Here is a 19545-nt window from a genome sequence, read left to right on the forward strand (position 1 = left end):
ACTTAGATGTTGGTAATGTCTGTGGATGAACAGTGTGATACCTTAACGCAGGGGTAAATGTAAAGCAAACACTGGTAGCAGAGACAAGTGTAGAATTAACAGGGCTGCCCTTTCCAGACTCTGTTCAGATGGACATAGATGTTGTTTCCACACACTAATGATGGATAATGTAGGAACAGTAGAAGATAATGTGCAATATGCTGACTTGCCTTCATGTTCACTCCCCTTCAGTGCCAAGACGATGAAGTAGGCCATCCCAGCATATGAGGGTTGATGTCTTATGTTGATGTATTATTCTAAGAGAGTGGTTAATTCTACATATCATTATTGTTTTCGGTGGAGCCAATGCATATCGTAACCATAGTTGTGCACACTCTGGATGCCAAAAGGTACCACACTGATCACCACCAAAATGCTCTCCCAGAGTGGTAGCCATGGTTGTAAGACATAATCATGGTATTCTAAGAAATAATAGCTTAACAGCACATGGAAGCAAAAACACCTCAGAGAATGCTGCCCCCCATGTAATCTTACAATCAGTACCCAATGTGTTGTTGTGCCCCATTGGCTAAGTAGGGATTAGTATTAGTTGGTAGAATTTAGCAGAGACCATGGGGTAATCGTCCAGATGCATCTTGGCCATCTGAGCAGGGTAATGAGTAGCCATTTTCAGCTCTGTGGAGTCACAGGATCTGCAGCATAAACACTATTCTAGATGATTAACAGGAATAGGAGTTTCAGCTCTTCATTAAAATCATGAAATTAGTTTGCATGCCTGAATGTACTGAGTTTCTCATTTCTCACTTATTTGGATGGAATCGGCTTTTGAACATGAGTTTAAGTGGGTGTGTGCATGTAGGAGTTGATTATTTACAGGAATGCTTTGTGTTATTGATATTGTGGAAACAAAAAGAGTATAAAACATGCAATGGTCACAAATCTACTGATTCAACCAAAGTGCATACCAGGCAATAAACAAACAGCTATTGCAACATTGTCTCATCACCTTTGTCTTCATTTTCATTCTTGGAATCATCCATTGTCCATGTGTTTCTCCTACTGCTCCATATTTTGATGCTACACAGTTTTCTGCAGCTTGTAGCATGCAATGATTATTTGATACAAGGGGCCACAGTTTAAGAATAAGGGGTGGGCCATTTAGAACTGAGATGAGGAAAAACTTTTTCAGTCAGAGAGTTGTGAATCTGTGGAATGCTCTGCCTCAGAAGGCAGTGGAGGCAAATTCTCTGAATGCATTTAAAAGAGAGCTAGATAGAGCTCTTAAGGATAGCGGAGTCAGGGGGTATGGGGAGAAGGCAGGAACGGGGTACTGATTGAGAATTATCAGCCATGATCACATTGAATGGCGGTGCTGGCTCGAAGGGCCGAATGGCCTCCTCCTGCACCTATTGTCTATTGTCTATTGTCTATTGTCTATTGATACACCCTATCGAATGCATAGTGAAGAACATGAGAAGACCTTTTGAGACACCTGAAACACTGATTTGGAACATGGCAGCTTTTTCTGTTTCACATCTGATAGATATCTAACATTTAATATATATTTGGAGAAACAAGGAACTGCAGATGCTGGTTTACAAAAAAATGACACAAAGTGGTGGATTATCTCAGCGGGTCAGGCTTCATCTCTGGACAACATAGATCGGTAGTCTGAGGAACAGTCTCGACCCAAAACGTCACCTACCATGTTCTCCAGAAATGCCGTCAAACCCACTGAGTTACCCCAGCACTTTGTGACCTTTAATGTGTAGTTGTTGAGCATCATTAATTGGGTTTCAGATTGATGATGTCACCCAAGTTGTCAAATCTTTAGGCAACTTTCAGATGGACAGTATTCAGGGAGTTTGAACAGTTCCATAACAAAAGGATCATCGCAGCTCCCTGGAAATTATGCACACACCAGTGAAAGAATGAAAGACATTGCAGCCTGGGTCACAACTTTCTGTAACTGGAAGGCTCCAGAATCCCACTTCTGCGGCACAGTGGCACGGTGGCTCCTTTCCAAGGGTGGCATGGTAGCATAGTGGCTGAGCTGCTGCCTTACAATGCCAGAGATCCAGGTTTGATCCTGACTATGGTGCTGTCTGTATGGAGTGTGTACGTTCTCCCCGTGACTTGCGTAGGTTTTCTCTGGGTGCTCCGGTTTCCTCCTACACTCCAAAGACGTACAGGTTTGTAGATTAATTGCCTTCAATGAAATTGTCCCTAGTGAGTGTAGGGTAGTGCTAGTATACAGGGATCGTTGGTCGGCAGGGACTCGGTGGGCCAAAGGGTTTCTTTCTGCACTGTATCTCTAAACTAAATTAAACCAAATTAATGGTAGACACAAAATGCTGGAGTAACTCAGCGGGTCAGACAGCATCTCAGGAGAAAAGGAATGGGTGACGTTTCAGGTCGAGACCCTTCTTCAGACTGAACCAAATGAATAGTTATTGAACTGATGTGGTTCTGTGACAGAAACACAAATTAGTAAATCAGAGATGCTGTATTCCCTTCCAGTGTAATTTACTGTTGGGAACATTGGATCAATAAGTTTACTCCAATGCTGAGCTCTCATTTACACAAAGGTTTGTGTTAATATTATGCTCAAAGGGAAGAAATAACAAATGCATTTGTAAAGACCAGCATTTGTTGTGCATTCCTCTAATCCTCATTGGGCACTTTCTTGCAGTGGTTGCAGTTGTCGATGTAGTGGCGAAAGAGTTGCGGAATGATGCCAGGATACATTTGGATTGAGAAGTATTCAACATAACCAACAAAAGTATAGGCCTAGCTGGGGCCCATGTAAGTGCTCATAGATATATATTTGACTTGAAGAAAGTGAGAAAAGTCAGAAGAGAATTGTTAATGGTGAGACCAAGTTCCAGCAGGCAGAGAAGAGTGTTGCTAGAAGGGAACTGATTGGGTCTCTGTTCATGGAAGAACCGGAAAACCCTGAGACTTCTCCGGTAGGGAATGGCTGTGTAAAGGGACTGAATATCCATAGTAAAGATGAGGTGATGAGGACTTAGAAATTGGAAATTACTGAAGTGCTGAAGAGCACTTGAGGTGTCTCAGATGTTTGCCAGAAGGGACTAGACAAAGGAGAACAAGATCAAATTGAGGTATTTTTAGATGAGTTTGAGAGGGCGAGAGCAGGCAGGAACAATAGATCTGGCAGGACAATCCTGCTTGGGAATTTTGGGAAGGAGATAGAAACTAGCAGTGCGGGGTTGGGGAACTATAAGATTGGTGCTTCTGGTGGGGAGTTCATGGGAGGCGATAAGATCAGTAATGGTCTGGGAGATGGTGACCTGGTGTTGGTACATGGGGTCATGGTCAAGGAGTAGGTAGGAGGGGGTGCCTGAGAGTTAATGGCTGGATGCCTGCCGGGATTACAACTCCCTTGTCTAGGAAATACATGATGCCAAGTTAAACTAATCTCCCCTGCACGTGAACCATATCCCTCGATTCATGTGTCTATCCAAAATGCTCTTAAATGCCATCATGGTATCTGCCTCTACCACCAACCCTGGCAGCAAATTTCGGGCACCCACCACTCTGTGTAAAAATTAATGATTGTATGATTTTTTTAAATGCACATTTCAAAGACTGTGATATAATGAACTATTAATAAGTAATTCTACCTTGAATTTAACCAGAGAAGCTGCCTGACCCGCTGAGTTACTCCAGCACTTTGTGTATTTTTTTGAATTTATTAAAGTATAATAATTTCTCAAATAACCTGCAGTGCAGCTGTATCCTCAGACATGATGCTCAAACTACATAAATAATACACTAAATGTATGAAATGTTTGATATGTAACAAAAATGTGTTGAAACAAAACATATTGATCTTGTTTTTATATTTTCATTATAAATATATTTTATCGCATTTATGAACAGCGATTAGAGAAGTGCTGTTTTGGCATCTGTCCTTGGGAGATGGGTACAATAAAGATAGAATATAGAACAGTTCAGCATAGGTACCGGCCCTGTGGTCCACAATGTCCATGCCTAACACGATGTCAATTAAATGAATCTTTTCTGCCTGCATGTGATATATATCCCTCCATTGCCTGCATATTCATGCATCTATCCAAAAGCCTCCCAAATGACACTATCATATCTTCCTTGGAGTGCAGGAGTATGAGGGGTAATGAAATGGAGGTGGAAACGATCATGAAGGCAAGCGATAGGGTAAATGCATAGTCTTTTACCCAAAGTTGGGGAATACAGAATCAGAGGACATTGGTTTAAGGTAGAGAAGGGAAAGATTTAATAGGAACCTGAAGTGCAACTTTTTCACACAGAGGATGGCATGAATATGGAACGAGCTGCCAGAGGAGATGAGGCAGTTACCAGAATAGCATTTAAAAGACATTTGGACATGTAGATGGATAGGAAAGGTTTAGAGGGACATGGGCCAAATATCTGTATGTGGGACTAGTGTAGATGAGGTATCTTGGTAGATGAGGTATCTGAGTAGCTTCCACTACTACCCCTGGCAGAGCGTTCCAGGCACCCAACACCCTCTGTGTGAAAAACTTGCCCTGCACATTTCCTTTAAACATTGCCCCTTTCATCTTAAAACTATGCTCTCCAATCTTTGAAATTTCCATTCTGTTTCTCACGCCTATCTATGCTGTTCATAATTTTATATACCAATCAGGTCTCCTCTCAGTCTCCGGCACTCCAGAGAAAACAATCCAAATTTGTCCAACTCTTATAGGTAATCACAAAAAGCTGGGATAACTCAGCGTGTCAAACAGCATCCATGGAGAAAAGGAATAGGTGACGTTTTAGGGTCGAGACCCTTCTTCAGACATGCTTCAGATGGTCTGAAGAAGGGTCTCGACCTGAAACGTCACCTATTCCTTTTTTCCAGAGATGCCGTCTGACCTGTTGAGATACTCCAGCTTTTTGTGTTTATCTTTAGTTTAAACCAGCAACAGCAGTTCCTTCTTACACTCTTTAGGTAATATCCTATAATAAGATCTCTCTGTACATCAAGATCATAAAGTCATATGATAGGAGTAGGATTAGGCCATTCAGCCCATCAAGTCTACTCTGCCATTCAATCATGGCTGATCTATCTCTCCCTCCTAACCCCATTTTCCTGCCTTTTCCAGAAAACCTCAGACACCGTACTAATCAAGAATCTATCAATCTCTGCCCTAAAAATATCCACTGAGTTTGCCTCCACAGCCTTCGGTGGTAAAGAACTCCACAGATTCACCACCCTCTGATTAAATAAATTTCTCCTCATCTCCTTCCTAAAAGAATGTCCTTTAATTCTGAGGCTATGACCTCTGGTGCAAGACTCTCCCACTAGTGGAAACATCCTCTCCACATCCACTCTATCCAAGCCTTTCACTATTCTGTATGTTTCAATGCGTTCCCCCTCATTCTTCTAAACTCCAGCGAGTACAGGCCCAGTGCCGACAAACATTCATCATAGGTTAACCTACTCATTCCTGGGATCACTCTTGTAAACCTCCTCTGGACCCTCTCCAGAGCCAGCACATCCTTCCTCAGATATGGTGTCCAAAATTGCTCACAATAATCCAAATGCTGCTTTACCAGTGCCTTATAGAGTCTCAACATTACATCCCTGTTTTTGTATACAAGCCTTCTTGAAATAAATGAATGAATGAAGCATTGAATTTGCTTTTTTACTACCAATTTGACTTGCAGATTAACCTTTTGGGAATCCTGCACCAGTACTCCCAAGTCCCTTTGCACCTCCGATTTCTGGATTCTCTCCCTATTTAGAAAATAGACAATAGACAATAGGTGCAGGAGTAGGTCATTCGGCCCTTCGAGCCAGCACCACCATTCAATGTGATCATGACTGATCATTCTCAATCAGTATCCCATCCCTGGCTTCTCCCCATACCCCCTGACTCCGCTATCCTTAAGAGCTCTATCTAGTGTATCTAATCTATCTAGTGTACACAAAAAAGTGTACGCCATTATTCCTACTACCAAAATGCATGACTCCATACTTTGCTGCTAATGCTACTAATTTCAATGATATTAAAGGGTCAAAATTGGGCAACTTACAAAGTTTCATTATAAATGTGGATAGGAGAATTTATGATGGAAAATGCAGTCTGCAGATACATAAGATTGTTTACACATAGCATCCAGACGGTCATACAAAGATGCCAGCCAATAAACCTCTCCAATAAGAGAGAGCCTAAACACTTGGCTATGATATTCAATAGCATCACCATTGCTGAGTTACCTATTATCAACATCCGGGAGAGATCAACATTAATCAAAAAGTCAACTAGACAGGCATCTAAATGCCATGGCTACAAGTGCAGGCTGGAGACTGAGTATCGTCTGGACGCCTTTCTACAGTTTACAAGGCAGAAGTCACAAGGGAGAAGCCCGAAATTGGCACTGATCTACCATTCTAAATATCAATTCCCTCTATCACCAGTGCATAGTGGCTGTGTGTACCATCTACAAAACACATTATTTTTCACCTGGGCAACTCTCAACAGTGGCACCCAAACCTGCAACCTCTGCCACCGTAAAGGATAAGTGCAACAAGCCGATGGAACTACTTGCAGTTCCCTTTCAAGTTGCATAACATCCTGACTTGGATATGTGTCTCTGCTGAACTTTTGTGACAGGACACATCAGCCCAGCATACAGGCCCCTATAAAATGTTAAATATTGTTATTTTGTTTATTAAAGATGAAACCAACACCTTTTTATCTGCAAAATAAAAGGACTGCATCTCCTGTTGATCGTGGCTGTGAGATGTAAATCCTGAACTGTCCTACCCGACAGCTCAGTAGAACTGCAGCAGTTCAAGAAGATACCCCATCAACTTTATGGGTTGAAGCTATCTACCACGAAGACAGTGTTATCAATATTTCACCTTAGAAATAAACTGGTGAACTACCGTCCTATGGTGCAGCTAGACTCAGTCAACCTTCTCAACTTTGACCCAAACCCCACATACCTTGGCGTCAAACTAGATCTCAGCCTCACCTACAAAAGCCATCTGATGAAGCTGAAGAGCAAAGTTTTTGCTAGAGTATCCTTAGTCAGGCGCCTTGCTAGCACAAACTGGGATGCATCCTTCAGCATCCTGTAAACTTCGGTAATGGCCCTAGCATATGCACCCGCAGAATACTGTGGACACAAAGTACTAACACACGCAGACTGGATGTGCCCCTACATGAAGCAATGAGGATCATCTCAGGGTGCATCCACTGCACCCCACTGAGTCATTTAGCATTTCTTTCTGGGATTCAACCACCCCAAACCCGTCGTGATAACAACTGTGGACGACTGCACCAGAAAGCTGCTCAGCCTAACCACCTTCTGCATGACATCCTTTATGAGAAGGAGGCCCCATGCCGGTTGCGCTCACGGAAGCCTCTGCGCCCATACATGGAGAGTCTGGATGCAGTGAGCAATGCAGCACTATCTGTCACGGAAGGACTCCAGCTATACTTTGAGACCTGGTCACCACATCCTCCGGGCAACAACTTCCGCAGGAAGGCCTGGGTTCAACTGAACAGGTTACGAACTGGTGCTGGTCGCATTGCAGCCAACATGAAAAGATGGGGTATTGCAGACACAGACCTCTGTCCTTGTGGTCAAGTACAGACCAACAAACATGTCCTAAGGGAATGTGCTGTGACAGAACCTCCCTGCCCACTATCCCAAGTTGATAACCCCCAACTAGAGACTTACCTCACCAATTGCCACTTTTGATTGTTGTAGTTGACATACGAAAGAACTTTATGGCCAATACGTGCTGGCCTTGTCAGTGAATTCCAGGTCTCAGAAACTAGTAAATTGAAGAACGTGTTTAGTTATTTCCATGACATGCTAATCTAGAAAGCTAACTTAAATGCAGTCAAAACTTAAATGCTCAACGCTTTCCATGGTTGTACCTCATTTCACAAAATGTAAAGTCCTTTGAGTATAGTTGTACCCTCTGAATAATATTTTTCTCCCCATCCTGTGGGAAATTGAGAACCCCTTTTGTAAGTGTGACATTCCAGTGCTTAGAAACATGTACATTTTTTTTAATTAACTGGTCTTCAATGCATTTTGCATCAGGCAAGTGAGGAATTACATTGCCAAAGCTGTTGAAGAATATCCTCAAAAATGTCCTTCATGAAGGAGAGACCATTGGATTAATTTGAGACCAAAAAAGCATGTGAAGGGTATAAACCAGGAAAAGAATTGCTGCTGCGATGTATTGCACAGAGCAGTGTTTTGTTTGATAACATATCCACAATTTATTCAATCCAAGATTTAATATACTATAATTTAGAAAGCAATTGATATATTCAGTGAAATGTCACAATCTAAATGAAGCACAATTACAAGTAGATGAAAAGAATGGTTGTATTTCGATTAGATCAGATAACTGTTTTTTAATATAATTAGATTTGAATGTTTTTTTAATAGTGATTCACATTGATAAAAAATATATAGGAACGATTATATGCAATCACAGGATAAAAATATGTTGTTTGTTTTGGCCAGCCTTTCTCATATTTGTGGTCTGATCTTTTAACTCTGAGCTCAGTTAGATTCCAAGGTCTCAGACATTGATTGCAGTTGCAGAACCTGAGTGGCCGTGGGCAAGCCTGTTAAGTGATGACGTTAGATCATTCCAGCAAGCAGCAGCACTTGCACTGGGTTTGCGCAGTCCACTGCATTGCTATAGTGCTATTAAATAAGTAGCTGCTCTGCCACAAAATGGTTATGTAATAATCTTATATGTGCAAACCTATGGTACAGGCATTCATCAAGACAACAGAAGGTAATTTTGTACGTGAAAGATAATGGTGAAAGATGAGGAGACCTTGAACAAAAGGCATGGTAGGGTGGAGATTAAGCTTGCATCCTTTCAATGCATTGTTTTCCTTCTGTTCAGTCTTTTTTTCTGATAACTTGTTAGTATTGTCAAGGGTGTCAATACAGATTATATTACTGTGGTATCATGTGCAAGCAGTTAAAATCAATGATATTACTGAGATAATCCAGAACATTATGCTGTGTGGCTCCTGTGGTTAGTGATGCAGAGGATTTTTGTATGTAAGCTTCTACGCTGTATCTTTGGATGTCATTTCTGTTCACCACAATGCTGTCATGGCTGCTGTTTACATTATGGGCATAAGATATAGTGGAGATTTAAGTGCAGGTCAAGCCATTCCACATGAATGCAGTTGCTGACTAATTCAGATGTGCTGTTTAAAGCCGAGTTGTAATGTCTGACAGCTGACATTTTATCATTCTTTGTTTCTGTCATTACTGCTGCACATAATAGAAAAAATGGGGGAAGTGGTATAAATATTGTGCTTTCTTTTATAAGGAGGAATCTGGAATGGTTTATCCTTATGTTCTGGCCTGACATTAAATGACGGGCGGTGATTTAATGCTCCATTAATGACGTGGAGTGTTTTGTGTCGAAGTGCCACGCTGCATTTCTGGGTGGAGTAAATTTAAAAATGGCATGCATTTTTGTTGGTCTGGTATGCTTGTTTAACCTACCGAAAATATGTCTCCATCATTTTATGTCCAAGAAAGCTCATGAAGTTAAATTACTGTTTCAAAGTGAATGGGTTCAGATTTCTGGCTTCAGTGCCTGCTGAATGCGATGAATTCAGTGTAATGGAGACCCTGTTAAAAATAATACATGGATAGTGACTGCGATAATGGATCATTTCGAATGTTTATTGGAAATTCTCTACACATTAGATATAAATTGCATATGGACTTCATTTATACAATCTTATATAACACAATATTAATTTGTGAAATGTATGTGTTAAATCTCTATTTGTGTTAAATCGCTATATTTGTTTTGAATGTCACAATGGATTAGTATTTAATTCACCATCTTAAATATTTTGCTTCATAGCATAATAGTAATCATGGAATAACATAATTCAAAAAATGTTAGTTTCATTTATTTGGAATTATTCATCTGCCTCATTTTTTTCCAGTATTTGTATTGTGGCATTTTATTCCCTATTTTGCGGTTCATCATTGTATCTAATCTTTTGTCTCAAAATGTTGTCGTGTATGTTATGATTTACTATGATTTTTTTTGTATTTGTGGTACTGTATTGAATCTTGATTTCTTTTGTTCCGGAACAAAAACATACCTGTGTTTTTTTTCTCATCAGTTGGCAAAAAAATTATCAGCTTACAGGCTGTTTACAGAGCTCATGTAATGAGAGTGACCAATCCCAAACACAGTGGTGTTGCACAACAAATCATTTTTAGTCAATCTGGCAGATGCAAATGGGCACAGACGAGGTGGAGCAGCTGGAAACTGTGGGGGAGGGGAGCATGGACCTGCAAAAGCAGGTTTTTTGCAACCTTTATTATTTCAATCAAAGATATATTTTTTAGAACAAATTAAATTATTTCTTGTTTATAAAATAATACTTTTCTGCCCATTGGTTCTTTTTGAATTCTGCGCAGTGGTTTGTATTCAGGCTATAAACACAAACTACAAAATATTGTAAATATGAATTTGATTAATGGCTTGATGCCAAAATTTGTATTTGTACTTGTTTTAAAGCATCCTTCTATTTCTTCAATGTTGCGAGCCACAGTATTTAATGTTTGAGCCATGTGAAATTATTGCTGTTGGTGGTTGAAGTTTGTATTTTAATATAAATGTTTATTTTCATCTGGAATTTGGTTAGAACAATGGATCCCCACAGGGGGTTTTTACAAACTGGATTTTGAGACAGGATCTACATGTGTATTGGAAATCGTGCCTCAGAAATTTGAGGTTTTTGAAGAGGGGACAAAGAAGATTGACAGTGTTGGAGATGTTGTCTACATGAACTTAATAAAGCCTTTGACAAGGTACCATATGATGGGCTGGTCTGGAAGGTCAGATCACATGATAACTCACATTGGCGAGTTAGCCAATTGGATGCAAAATTGTATTGAAAATAAGAAACAGAGAGTGGTGGTGGAGGACTGTAACGAATGGTGCGCCACAGGGATTAGTGCTGTGTCCACTCTTGTTTGCTTTTTATATTATTAATTTGGATGTGAATGTAGGTGGTTAATAAGTCTGGATGGAAGTAAGATTGGTGGAATAATGGACAGTGTTGAACGTTATTTAATGTTACACAGGATTTTGATCAACAAGAGTAATGGCAGATGGAGTTCAATTCAGGTAACTATGTAGTGTTGCATTTTAGTAAAACAACCCATGGCAGGTTTTGCACTGTAAATTGTACAACTCTGGGGAGTGGTGTGGGACAGAGACCTAAGGCTGCAGTGAACTAGTTCCATGAAAGTGGCGACACAGATAGACAGGGTGATGAAGAAGTCGTTTAGCATGCTTCTCTTCAATGATCAGGGCAGTAGGTACAGTGGTTAGGTGGTCATATGACAGCTGTACAAGAGGTTGGTAAGGCCACACTTGGAATATACTGCATTTGATGTTCTGTTCGCCCTGCTCCAGAAAGAAAATTATTAACGTGGGCAGGATGCAAAGAGGAGATTTATGGGGATGTCACAGAGTCTGGAAAGTTTGAGTTCTATGGATAGGCTGGGGTTTTTTTTCTGGAGCATAGGAAGCTGAGGAGTGGCCTTACAGAAGTTCATAAAATCAAGAGATGCATAGATAAATGAATAGAAGAAACAATTAAATGTAACATCTCCAAATACGCAGATGACACAAAGCTGGGTGGCAGTGTGAGCTACGAGGTGGATGCTATGAGGCTGCAGAGTGACTTGGATAGGTTGGGTGAGAGGGCAGATGCATGGCAGATGCAGTATAATGTGGATAAATGTGAGGTTATCCACTTTGGTGGTAAGAACAGGAAGGCAGATTATTATCTGGTGTCAGATTAGGAAAAGGGGAGATGCAACGAGACCTGGGTGTACTTGTACATCAGTCACTGAAAGTAAGCATACAGGTACAGCAGGCAGTGAACAAAGCTAATGGCATGTTGGCCTTCATTGCGAGTGGGTTTGAGTTTAGGAGCAAGGAGGTCCTACTGCAGTTGTACAGGGCCCTGGTGAGATTACACCTGGAGTATTGTGTGCAGTTTTGGTCTCCTAATTTGAGGACGGACGTTCTTGCTATTGAGGGAGTGTAGCATAGGATCACCAGGTTAATTCTCGGGATGGCGGGACTGACATATTAATGAAAGAATGGATCAACTGGGCTTATATTCACTGGAAGTTACAAGGATGAGAGGGGATCTTATAGAAACATATAAAATTCTTAAGGGATTGGACAGGCTAGGTGCAGGAAAAATGTTCCTGATGTTGGGGGAGTCCAGAACCGGGGGTCACAGTTTAAGAATAAGGGGTAGGCCATTTAGGACTGAGACGAGGAAAAGCTTTTTCACCCAGAGTTGTGAATCTGTGGAATTCTCTGCCACAGAAGGCAGTGGAGGCCAATTCACTGGTTGTATTCAAGAGTTGGATATACCTCATAGGGTTAATGGAATCAAGGGATATGGGGAGAAAGCAGGAACGGGGTACTGATTTTAGATATTCAGCCATGATCATATTGAATGGTGGTGCTGGCTCGAAGAACCGAATAGCTTACTCCTGCATGTATTTTTTATGTTTTTATAAATAGCCACAGGTTTCTCCAGGGAAGAAGAGTCTGAATCTAAAAGGCATAGGTTTAAGTTTAAAAGGAAATGATTTAAAAGGACCAAAGGAGCAAATATTCATACAGCAGATTGTGCATATACGGAACAAACTGCTCAAGGAACAAGGTATAGGAGATCAGTACAATTACGACTTTTAAAATTAACAGACATGTACATGAATAGGAAAGGTTTGGAAGAATTGGGGCAAGCATAGGCAAGTGAGACGATGGTGATCAGGCAACTTGGCCGGCATTGGTAAGTTGGGCTGAAAGGCCTGTTTACATGCTGTTGTGCTCTATAACTCGAACCCTTGGCTCCTAGTAGAATGAAATACACAATGTATTCATTATGTTTTGTTCTTCGTTCTTTGGAAGCTCTGTGTGGCCTTACATCATTAACTTGATTTAATGCATGACTCCTTAACCATAAAGTCAGAAGATTCATGGATCATGCTCCGTTGCAGAAAAATTATTAGGACTGGACTAATAATTCAGTGCAGTTCTGCAGAAATACTGAATCACTATTCGTATAACATAGTCATTGAGTCTTTCAGCGTGGAAACAGGCACTTAAGCTAACATGTCCCACACCAGGTAACATGTCCTATCTACACTGGCCCCACCTGGCTGCATTTGGCCCAAATCCCTCTAAATCTGCCCTATCCATGTACACATCTAAATGTTTCTTAAACGTTGCGATAGTACCTGCTCCAACTACCTCCTCCGGCAGCTCATTCCATACAACTACCCCCTTTTGCGTGAAAAAGTTACCTCTCAGGGTCCTGTTAAATCTTTTCCCCCTCGCCTTAAACCTATGTCCTCTGGTTTTTGATTCCCCTACGCTGGACAAGAGACTGTGTGTTTACCTGAACTATTCCTTTCATGATGTTGTACACCTCTATAAGATCACCCCTCATCATCCTGCGCTCGAAGGAACAGAGTCCTGGCCTGCTCAACCTCTTGTTATAGCTCAGGCGCTCGAGTTCTGGCAACATCCTCGTCAATGGCAAACCAATCTTGCCCCTTGCACCCCCTGTGTCCTGATCGCCCGGGAAAATCACCCGTACTCACCCGGTAGAAGGAGCCGCCAGCCTTGCAGAAACCAACAAATCCAACCCCTTGCACTCCTCTGGTCTCCCGGTGGCGGGGAAAATCACCCGTACTCATCCGGCAGAAGGAGCCTGCAACCCCACTGGAACAGCCACCACGACCTCTTAAACACCACTTTACACACAACACAGTGGCTTCGACCCAAAACTCCATGCTACCCGTTAAGTCCATGCTACACATTAATAGAACATAGAACTTAGAAAATAGGTGCAGGAGGAGGCCATTCGGCCCTTCGAGCCAGCACCGCCATTCATTGTGATCATGGCTGATCGTCCCCAACCAATACCCCGTGCCTGCCTTCTCCCCATATCCCTTGATTCCACTAGCCCCTAGAGCTCTATTTAACTCTCTCTTAAATCCATCCAGTGATTTGGCTTCCACTGCCCTCTGTGGGAGAGAATTCCACAAATTCACAAGTAACTGGGTGAAAAAGTTTTTTCTCACCTCAGTTTTAAATGGCCTCCCCTTTATTCTAAGACTGTGGCCCCTGGTTCTGGACTCGCCCAACATTAGGACCATTTTTCCTGCATTCAGCTTGACCAGTCCTTTTATAATTTTATATGTTTCTATAAGATCCCCTCTCATCCTTCTAAACTCCAGTGAATACAAGTCTTTTCAATCTTTCCTCATATGTCAGTCCCGCCATCCCAGGGATCAATCTCGTGAACCTACGCTGCACTGCCTCAATTACAAGAATGTCCTTCCTCAAATTAGGAGACCAAAACTGTACACAATACTCCAGATGTGGTCTTACAAGGGCTCTATATAACTGCAGAAGAACCTCTTTACTCCTATACTGAAATCCTCTTGTTATGAAGGCCAACATTCCATTAGCTTTCTTCACTGCCTGCTGTACCTGCACGCCAACTTTCAGTGACTGGTGTACAAGGACACCCAGGTCTCACTGCACCTCCCCCTTACCTAAGCTAACTCCATTGAGATAATAATCTGCCTCCTTGTTTCTGCCGCCAAAGTGGATAACCTCACATTTATCTATATTATACTGCATCTGCCACGCATCTGCCCACTCACTCAACCTGTCCAGGTCACCCTGCAACCTCCTAACATCCTCTTCACAGTTTACACTGCCACTCAGCTTTGTGTCATTCGCAAACTTGCTAGTGTTGCTTCTAATTCCCTCTTCCAAATCATTAATATATATGGTAAACAGTTGCACCCCCAACACCGAGCCTTGCGGCACACCACTCGCCACTGCCTGCCATTCTGAAAAGGACCCGTTTACTCCTACTCTTTGCTTCCTGTCTGCCAACCAATTTTCTATCCATGTCAACACAATATGCCCAATACCATGTGCTCTAATTTTAGTCACCAATCTCCCGTGCGGGACCTTATTAAAGGCTCTCTGAAAGTCTAGATACACTACATCTACTTGCTCCCCTTCATCCATTTTACTTGTCACGTCCTCAAAAAATTCCAGAAGATTAGTCAAGCATGATTTTCCTTTCATAAATCCATGCTGACTTGGACTTATCCTTTTACTGCTATCCAAATGCACCGTTATTACCTCTTTAATATTTGACTCCAGCATCTTTCCCACCACCGAAGTCAGGCTAACTGGTCTGTAATTCCCCGTTTTCTCTCTCGCTCCTTTCTTGAAAAGTGGGATAACATTAGCTATCCTCCAATCCACAGGAACTGCTCCTGAATCTATTGAACATTGGAAAATGATCTCCAATGCGCCCACTATTTCTAGAGCCACCTCCCTGAGGACCCTGGGATGCAGACCATCAGGCCCAGGGGATTTATCATCCTTCAGTCCCATTAGTCTACCCAATACTATTTCTTGCCTAATGAAAATTTATTTCAGTTCCTCTATCCCCCTAGATCCTCTCTCCTCCAGTACATCTGGGAGATTGTTTGTGTCTTCCTTAGTGAAGACAGATCTGGAGTACCTGTTCAACTCTTCTGCCATTTCCTTGTTACCCATAATAATTTCACTCGTGTCTGCCTTCAAGGGACCCACATTTGACTTTGCTACTCTTTTTCTCTTAACATATCTAAAGAAGCTTTTACTGTCCTTCTTTATATTCTTGGCCAGCTTCCCCTCGTACTTCATCTTTTCTTCCCGTATTGCCCGTTTTGTTACCTTCTGTTGTCCTATGAAAGTTTCCCAATCCTCTGGCTTCCCGCTACTCTTTGCCGTGTTATACATCTTTTCTTTTAGTTTTATTCCATCCCTAACTTCCCTTGTCAGCCACGGTTGCCTCCTACTCCCCTTAGAATCTTTCTTCCTTTTTGGAATGAAATGATCCTGCGTCTTCCTGATTATGCCCAGAAATTCCTGCCATTGCTGTTCCAATCCTACTAGGATCCCTTTCCAGTCTACCTTGACCAGCTCCTCTCTCATGCCTTCATAGTCCACTTTGTTCAACTGCAACACTGACACTTCCGATTTAACTTTCTCCTTCTCAAATTGCAGATTAAAACTAATCATATTATGATCACTACCTCCAAGTGGTTCCTTTACCTCGAGTTCTCTTTATCAAATCTGGTTCATTGGACAACACTAAATCCAGAATTGCCTTTTCTCTGGTAGGCTCCATTACAAGCTGCTCTAAGAATCCATCTCAGAGGCACTCTACAAACTCTCTTTCTTGGGGTCCAGAACCAACCTGATTTTCCCAGTCTACCTGCATATTGAAATCCCCCATCACCACAGTGGCACGACCATTCTTACATGCCAGTTTTAACTCCTGCTGCATCTTATACCCTACATCCGGGCTACTATTTGGGGGTCTGTAGATAACACCAATTAGTGTCTTGTTTGCCTTTACAATTCCTCAACTCAATCCACAGTGACTCTACCTCGTCAGTCCCTATGTCGTCCCTCGCAAGGGACTGAATTTCATCCCTCACCAGCAGATGATACCCGTTAAGCCACCAGCATTCATTAAAGCCATGGCGAGGACTGTAACTTAATACCAAGATTTTTAAAGGCTTGGAGTTCAGTGTGTTGTAAGTGGCGGAGTGGAAGTCCAACGCAAAACCTCCGCATTTGGGCAAACATTACCGGCAAATTACTTCATGCCATCGCATTCTATGGTCTCTTTTGTATTTTGTTTTGGAAAAAAATAACGTTCCAAAATGAAAGAGTGCTGTAGGGAAGTAGCCCTTTGCGGAGTACTTTCTCTAAAATACAATAAGGACAGAAGTCCATGGAAGCACAAGAGATGGACTGTAGTGTTTTGTTGCTGAGGTGTAGGATTAGAGTTAGAGTAACACTTCTGGAAGGGACCCATTCCTTCTCTCCCAAGATGCTGACCTGCTGAGTTACTCCAGCATTTTGTGAATAAATCGATTTGTACCAGCATCTGCAGTTATTTTCTTATATATAGCATGAAAGAGATGATTGGTTGGGGAGTTGGATAGCAGTAGGGAAGCAGCTGTTCTGGATGTTCGACATTTCAAACACTTATATCTTCTAGCAGAAGGCAGATGAGAGAAAAGGGAATGGGCAGGTAGGCAGGCATCCTTGATACTTCCAGATTTCCTGATGCAATGCATTGTGAAGATGGACTGGATTGAAGAAAGCTTATGAGCTTATGATGGGCTGGCTGTGTTCATCACTCTCTGTAGGTTCTGGCGGTCAAGAGCAGAGCAGTTGCCCTAGCTGGCTGATATGTATCTGGTCAGAATACTTTCTAGAATGCATTTGTAGAATTCTGAAGGAATCCTCGTGGACATGCTGAATCTTCTGACAACTAAGACATCTACTGATTTTCTTGTTTCGTGTTTTCTTCATTACTCCATCAGTGTGAAGTGACTAGGTTAGGTTGCTTGTGATATGGATTGCTGGGAACTTGAAGCTGTTCACTATCTCTGCAGCAGCTCCATTGATGACAACAGGGTTGCAGTCACTCCTTCTCCATCGTAGGTCCACAATCAAACCTTTTGTCTTGTCGACATTAAGGGCTAGATTGTTCTCACACGATACAAATGTCGGCCATTAGCATCTTTCAAAACTTCGTTATGATCGATGTTAGAGCAGCAGTCATTGGCATTAGTCATTGAGATAAGCCATTTTATTTTTCTTAGGGACTGGAATATTGGAGGTTTGTTTTAAAGTAGATGGGATCAGAAGACTGTTGAAGTGAGAGGTTGAAGACGCCGGGGTAGACTGTGGTCAGCTGATTGGAGCAGGTTTTGGATTCAAATATAATTTTCAAAGTCACATGCAACGTTGCATAATGATATTCTGCAGAATATTATAATTAAGCTCTTAAAATAGCAATTCTTAACTGGAAGTTTTGCTGGAAATAATGGGGCTATTTGAGATGACCTTGTGTGAAGATTGCTGGTTTGAGCTCAGGAATAGACATCCTGAACATGAATGATACTTTATTGTCACATGTGACAAGTCACAGTGATATTCTTTGTTTTGCATATCCAAGGTCATAAGCGATAGAATAGAATAGAATAGTTCCTTTATTGTCATTGTAACATGAGCCATGTACAACGAAATTGTAAAATGTCAGCCAGTCAGTGCACCATTCAAACATTTCTAAAAGCTAACGATACATACAAGGTAAAATATTTTAAAAAAGATAAACAACTAAAATAAATATCATGAAAATAGCACGCATAAACACCCAACCCTACATCCTTCTGTCGATTTCACAGTCTCTTATTATGTATCGCCCATTGATAGGAGCATAATTAGACCATTCGGCCCATCAAGTCGAATCCGCCATTCAATCATGGCTAATCTATCCCTCCCTCTTAACCCCATTTTCCTGCCTTCTACCCATAACCCCTGACAACCGTACTAATCAAGAATCTATCTCTGCTTTAAAAATATCCATTGACTTGGCCTTCACAGCCTTCTGTGGCAAATAATTCCACAGATTCACCACCCTCTGATGAAAGAAATTCCTTCTCATCTCCTTCCTAAAGGAATGTTCTTTAATTCTGAGGCTATGGCCTCAAGTCCTAGACCCTCCCACTAATGGAAACATCCTCCCCACATCCACACTATCCAAGACTTTCACTATTCGGCACATTTCAATTAGGTCCCCCCTCATTCTTCTAAACTCCAGCAAGTACAGACCCAGTGCCTTTAAACGCTCATCAAAAGTTAACCCACTCATTCCTGGGACCATTCTAATAAACCTCCCATGGACCCTCTCTAGGGTCGGCACATCCTTCCTCAGATATGGTGCCCAATCCAAAGAGTCGCCACATCAAGGGCACCGACAAAGTTACAAAGTATTCAATTTTACCTCATTCCATTTGTGGTCCCCCTTAGTTCTCGGCGGTTTCCCCCATGCCGGGCCCTCCTTTGTTCTCGGCTTCGCATTTGTCCTCCGGCACCCACGTGGCCTGTCCTAGACCACGACCTCCGTGCTGACCTCGACCACCAGCCTGACCTCCTTACCACCAGCCATGACCTCCGTGCTGACCTGACCTCATCGACCGCCAGCCCGACCTCCTTAGCGACTGCCCACCCAACATTGTAGCTGTGGAAATGGACACGCACGGAAATATTAGAGCGGTTATAAATGTACTTTCCCAAGATACTAAGAAATGTGGCTCATGTTGCCACCTTTAGCATGCTCCCCAATGGTGGGGTGGTTAAGCTCAATTCTTTTAATGAGCACTTAAACCATTCTGTTTTCTTCCACTCAGTTGGTTTTGTTGTTTGGTCCTGTAGAACCAGTAGGACAACTGTTGGAACGAAACAAAATCTTCGCACAAAAATATGGTGGCAGGGATAGAAAAAGATGTGGAATGACATGTGAGGTCATGCCATGGATGTCAGATGGTAAGCAGACCCAGTCTACCTGAGCCAAT

At 42.0% G+C, this 19545-nt stretch overlaps 1 protein-coding gene across 6 annotated transcripts in view; it reads left to right on the forward strand.

The window, feature by feature from the left end:
• Window positions 1-19545, forward strand: part of LOC144592128 (AP-4 complex accessory subunit RUSC2-like) — a 68954-nt gene that overhangs the window by 33499 nt on the left and 15910 nt on the right. The window contains exon 2 of one of the 6 annotated variants that reach the window (XM_078396553.1): window positions 2693-2805. The exons of 2 other annotated variants lie outside the window; for them this stretch is intronic. The gene's annotated coding sequence lies outside the window, so the exon portion shown is untranslated. Of the gene's footprint in view, window positions 1-2692; window positions 2806-8621; window positions 8866-19405; window positions 19517-19545 lie in introns of those variants that run through there. 3 more of the 6 variants (XM_078396534.1, XM_078396530.1, XM_078396571.1) reach the window with 3 other exon arrangements.

This window comes from Rhinoraja longicauda, chromosome 1, assembly GCF_053455715.1.
Source record: "Rhinoraja longicauda isolate Sanriku21f chromosome 1, sRhiLon1.1, whole genome shotgun sequence".
Taxonomy (NCBI): Eukaryota; Metazoa; Chordata; class Chondrichthyes; order Rajiformes; family Arhynchobatidae; genus Rhinoraja; species Rhinoraja longicauda.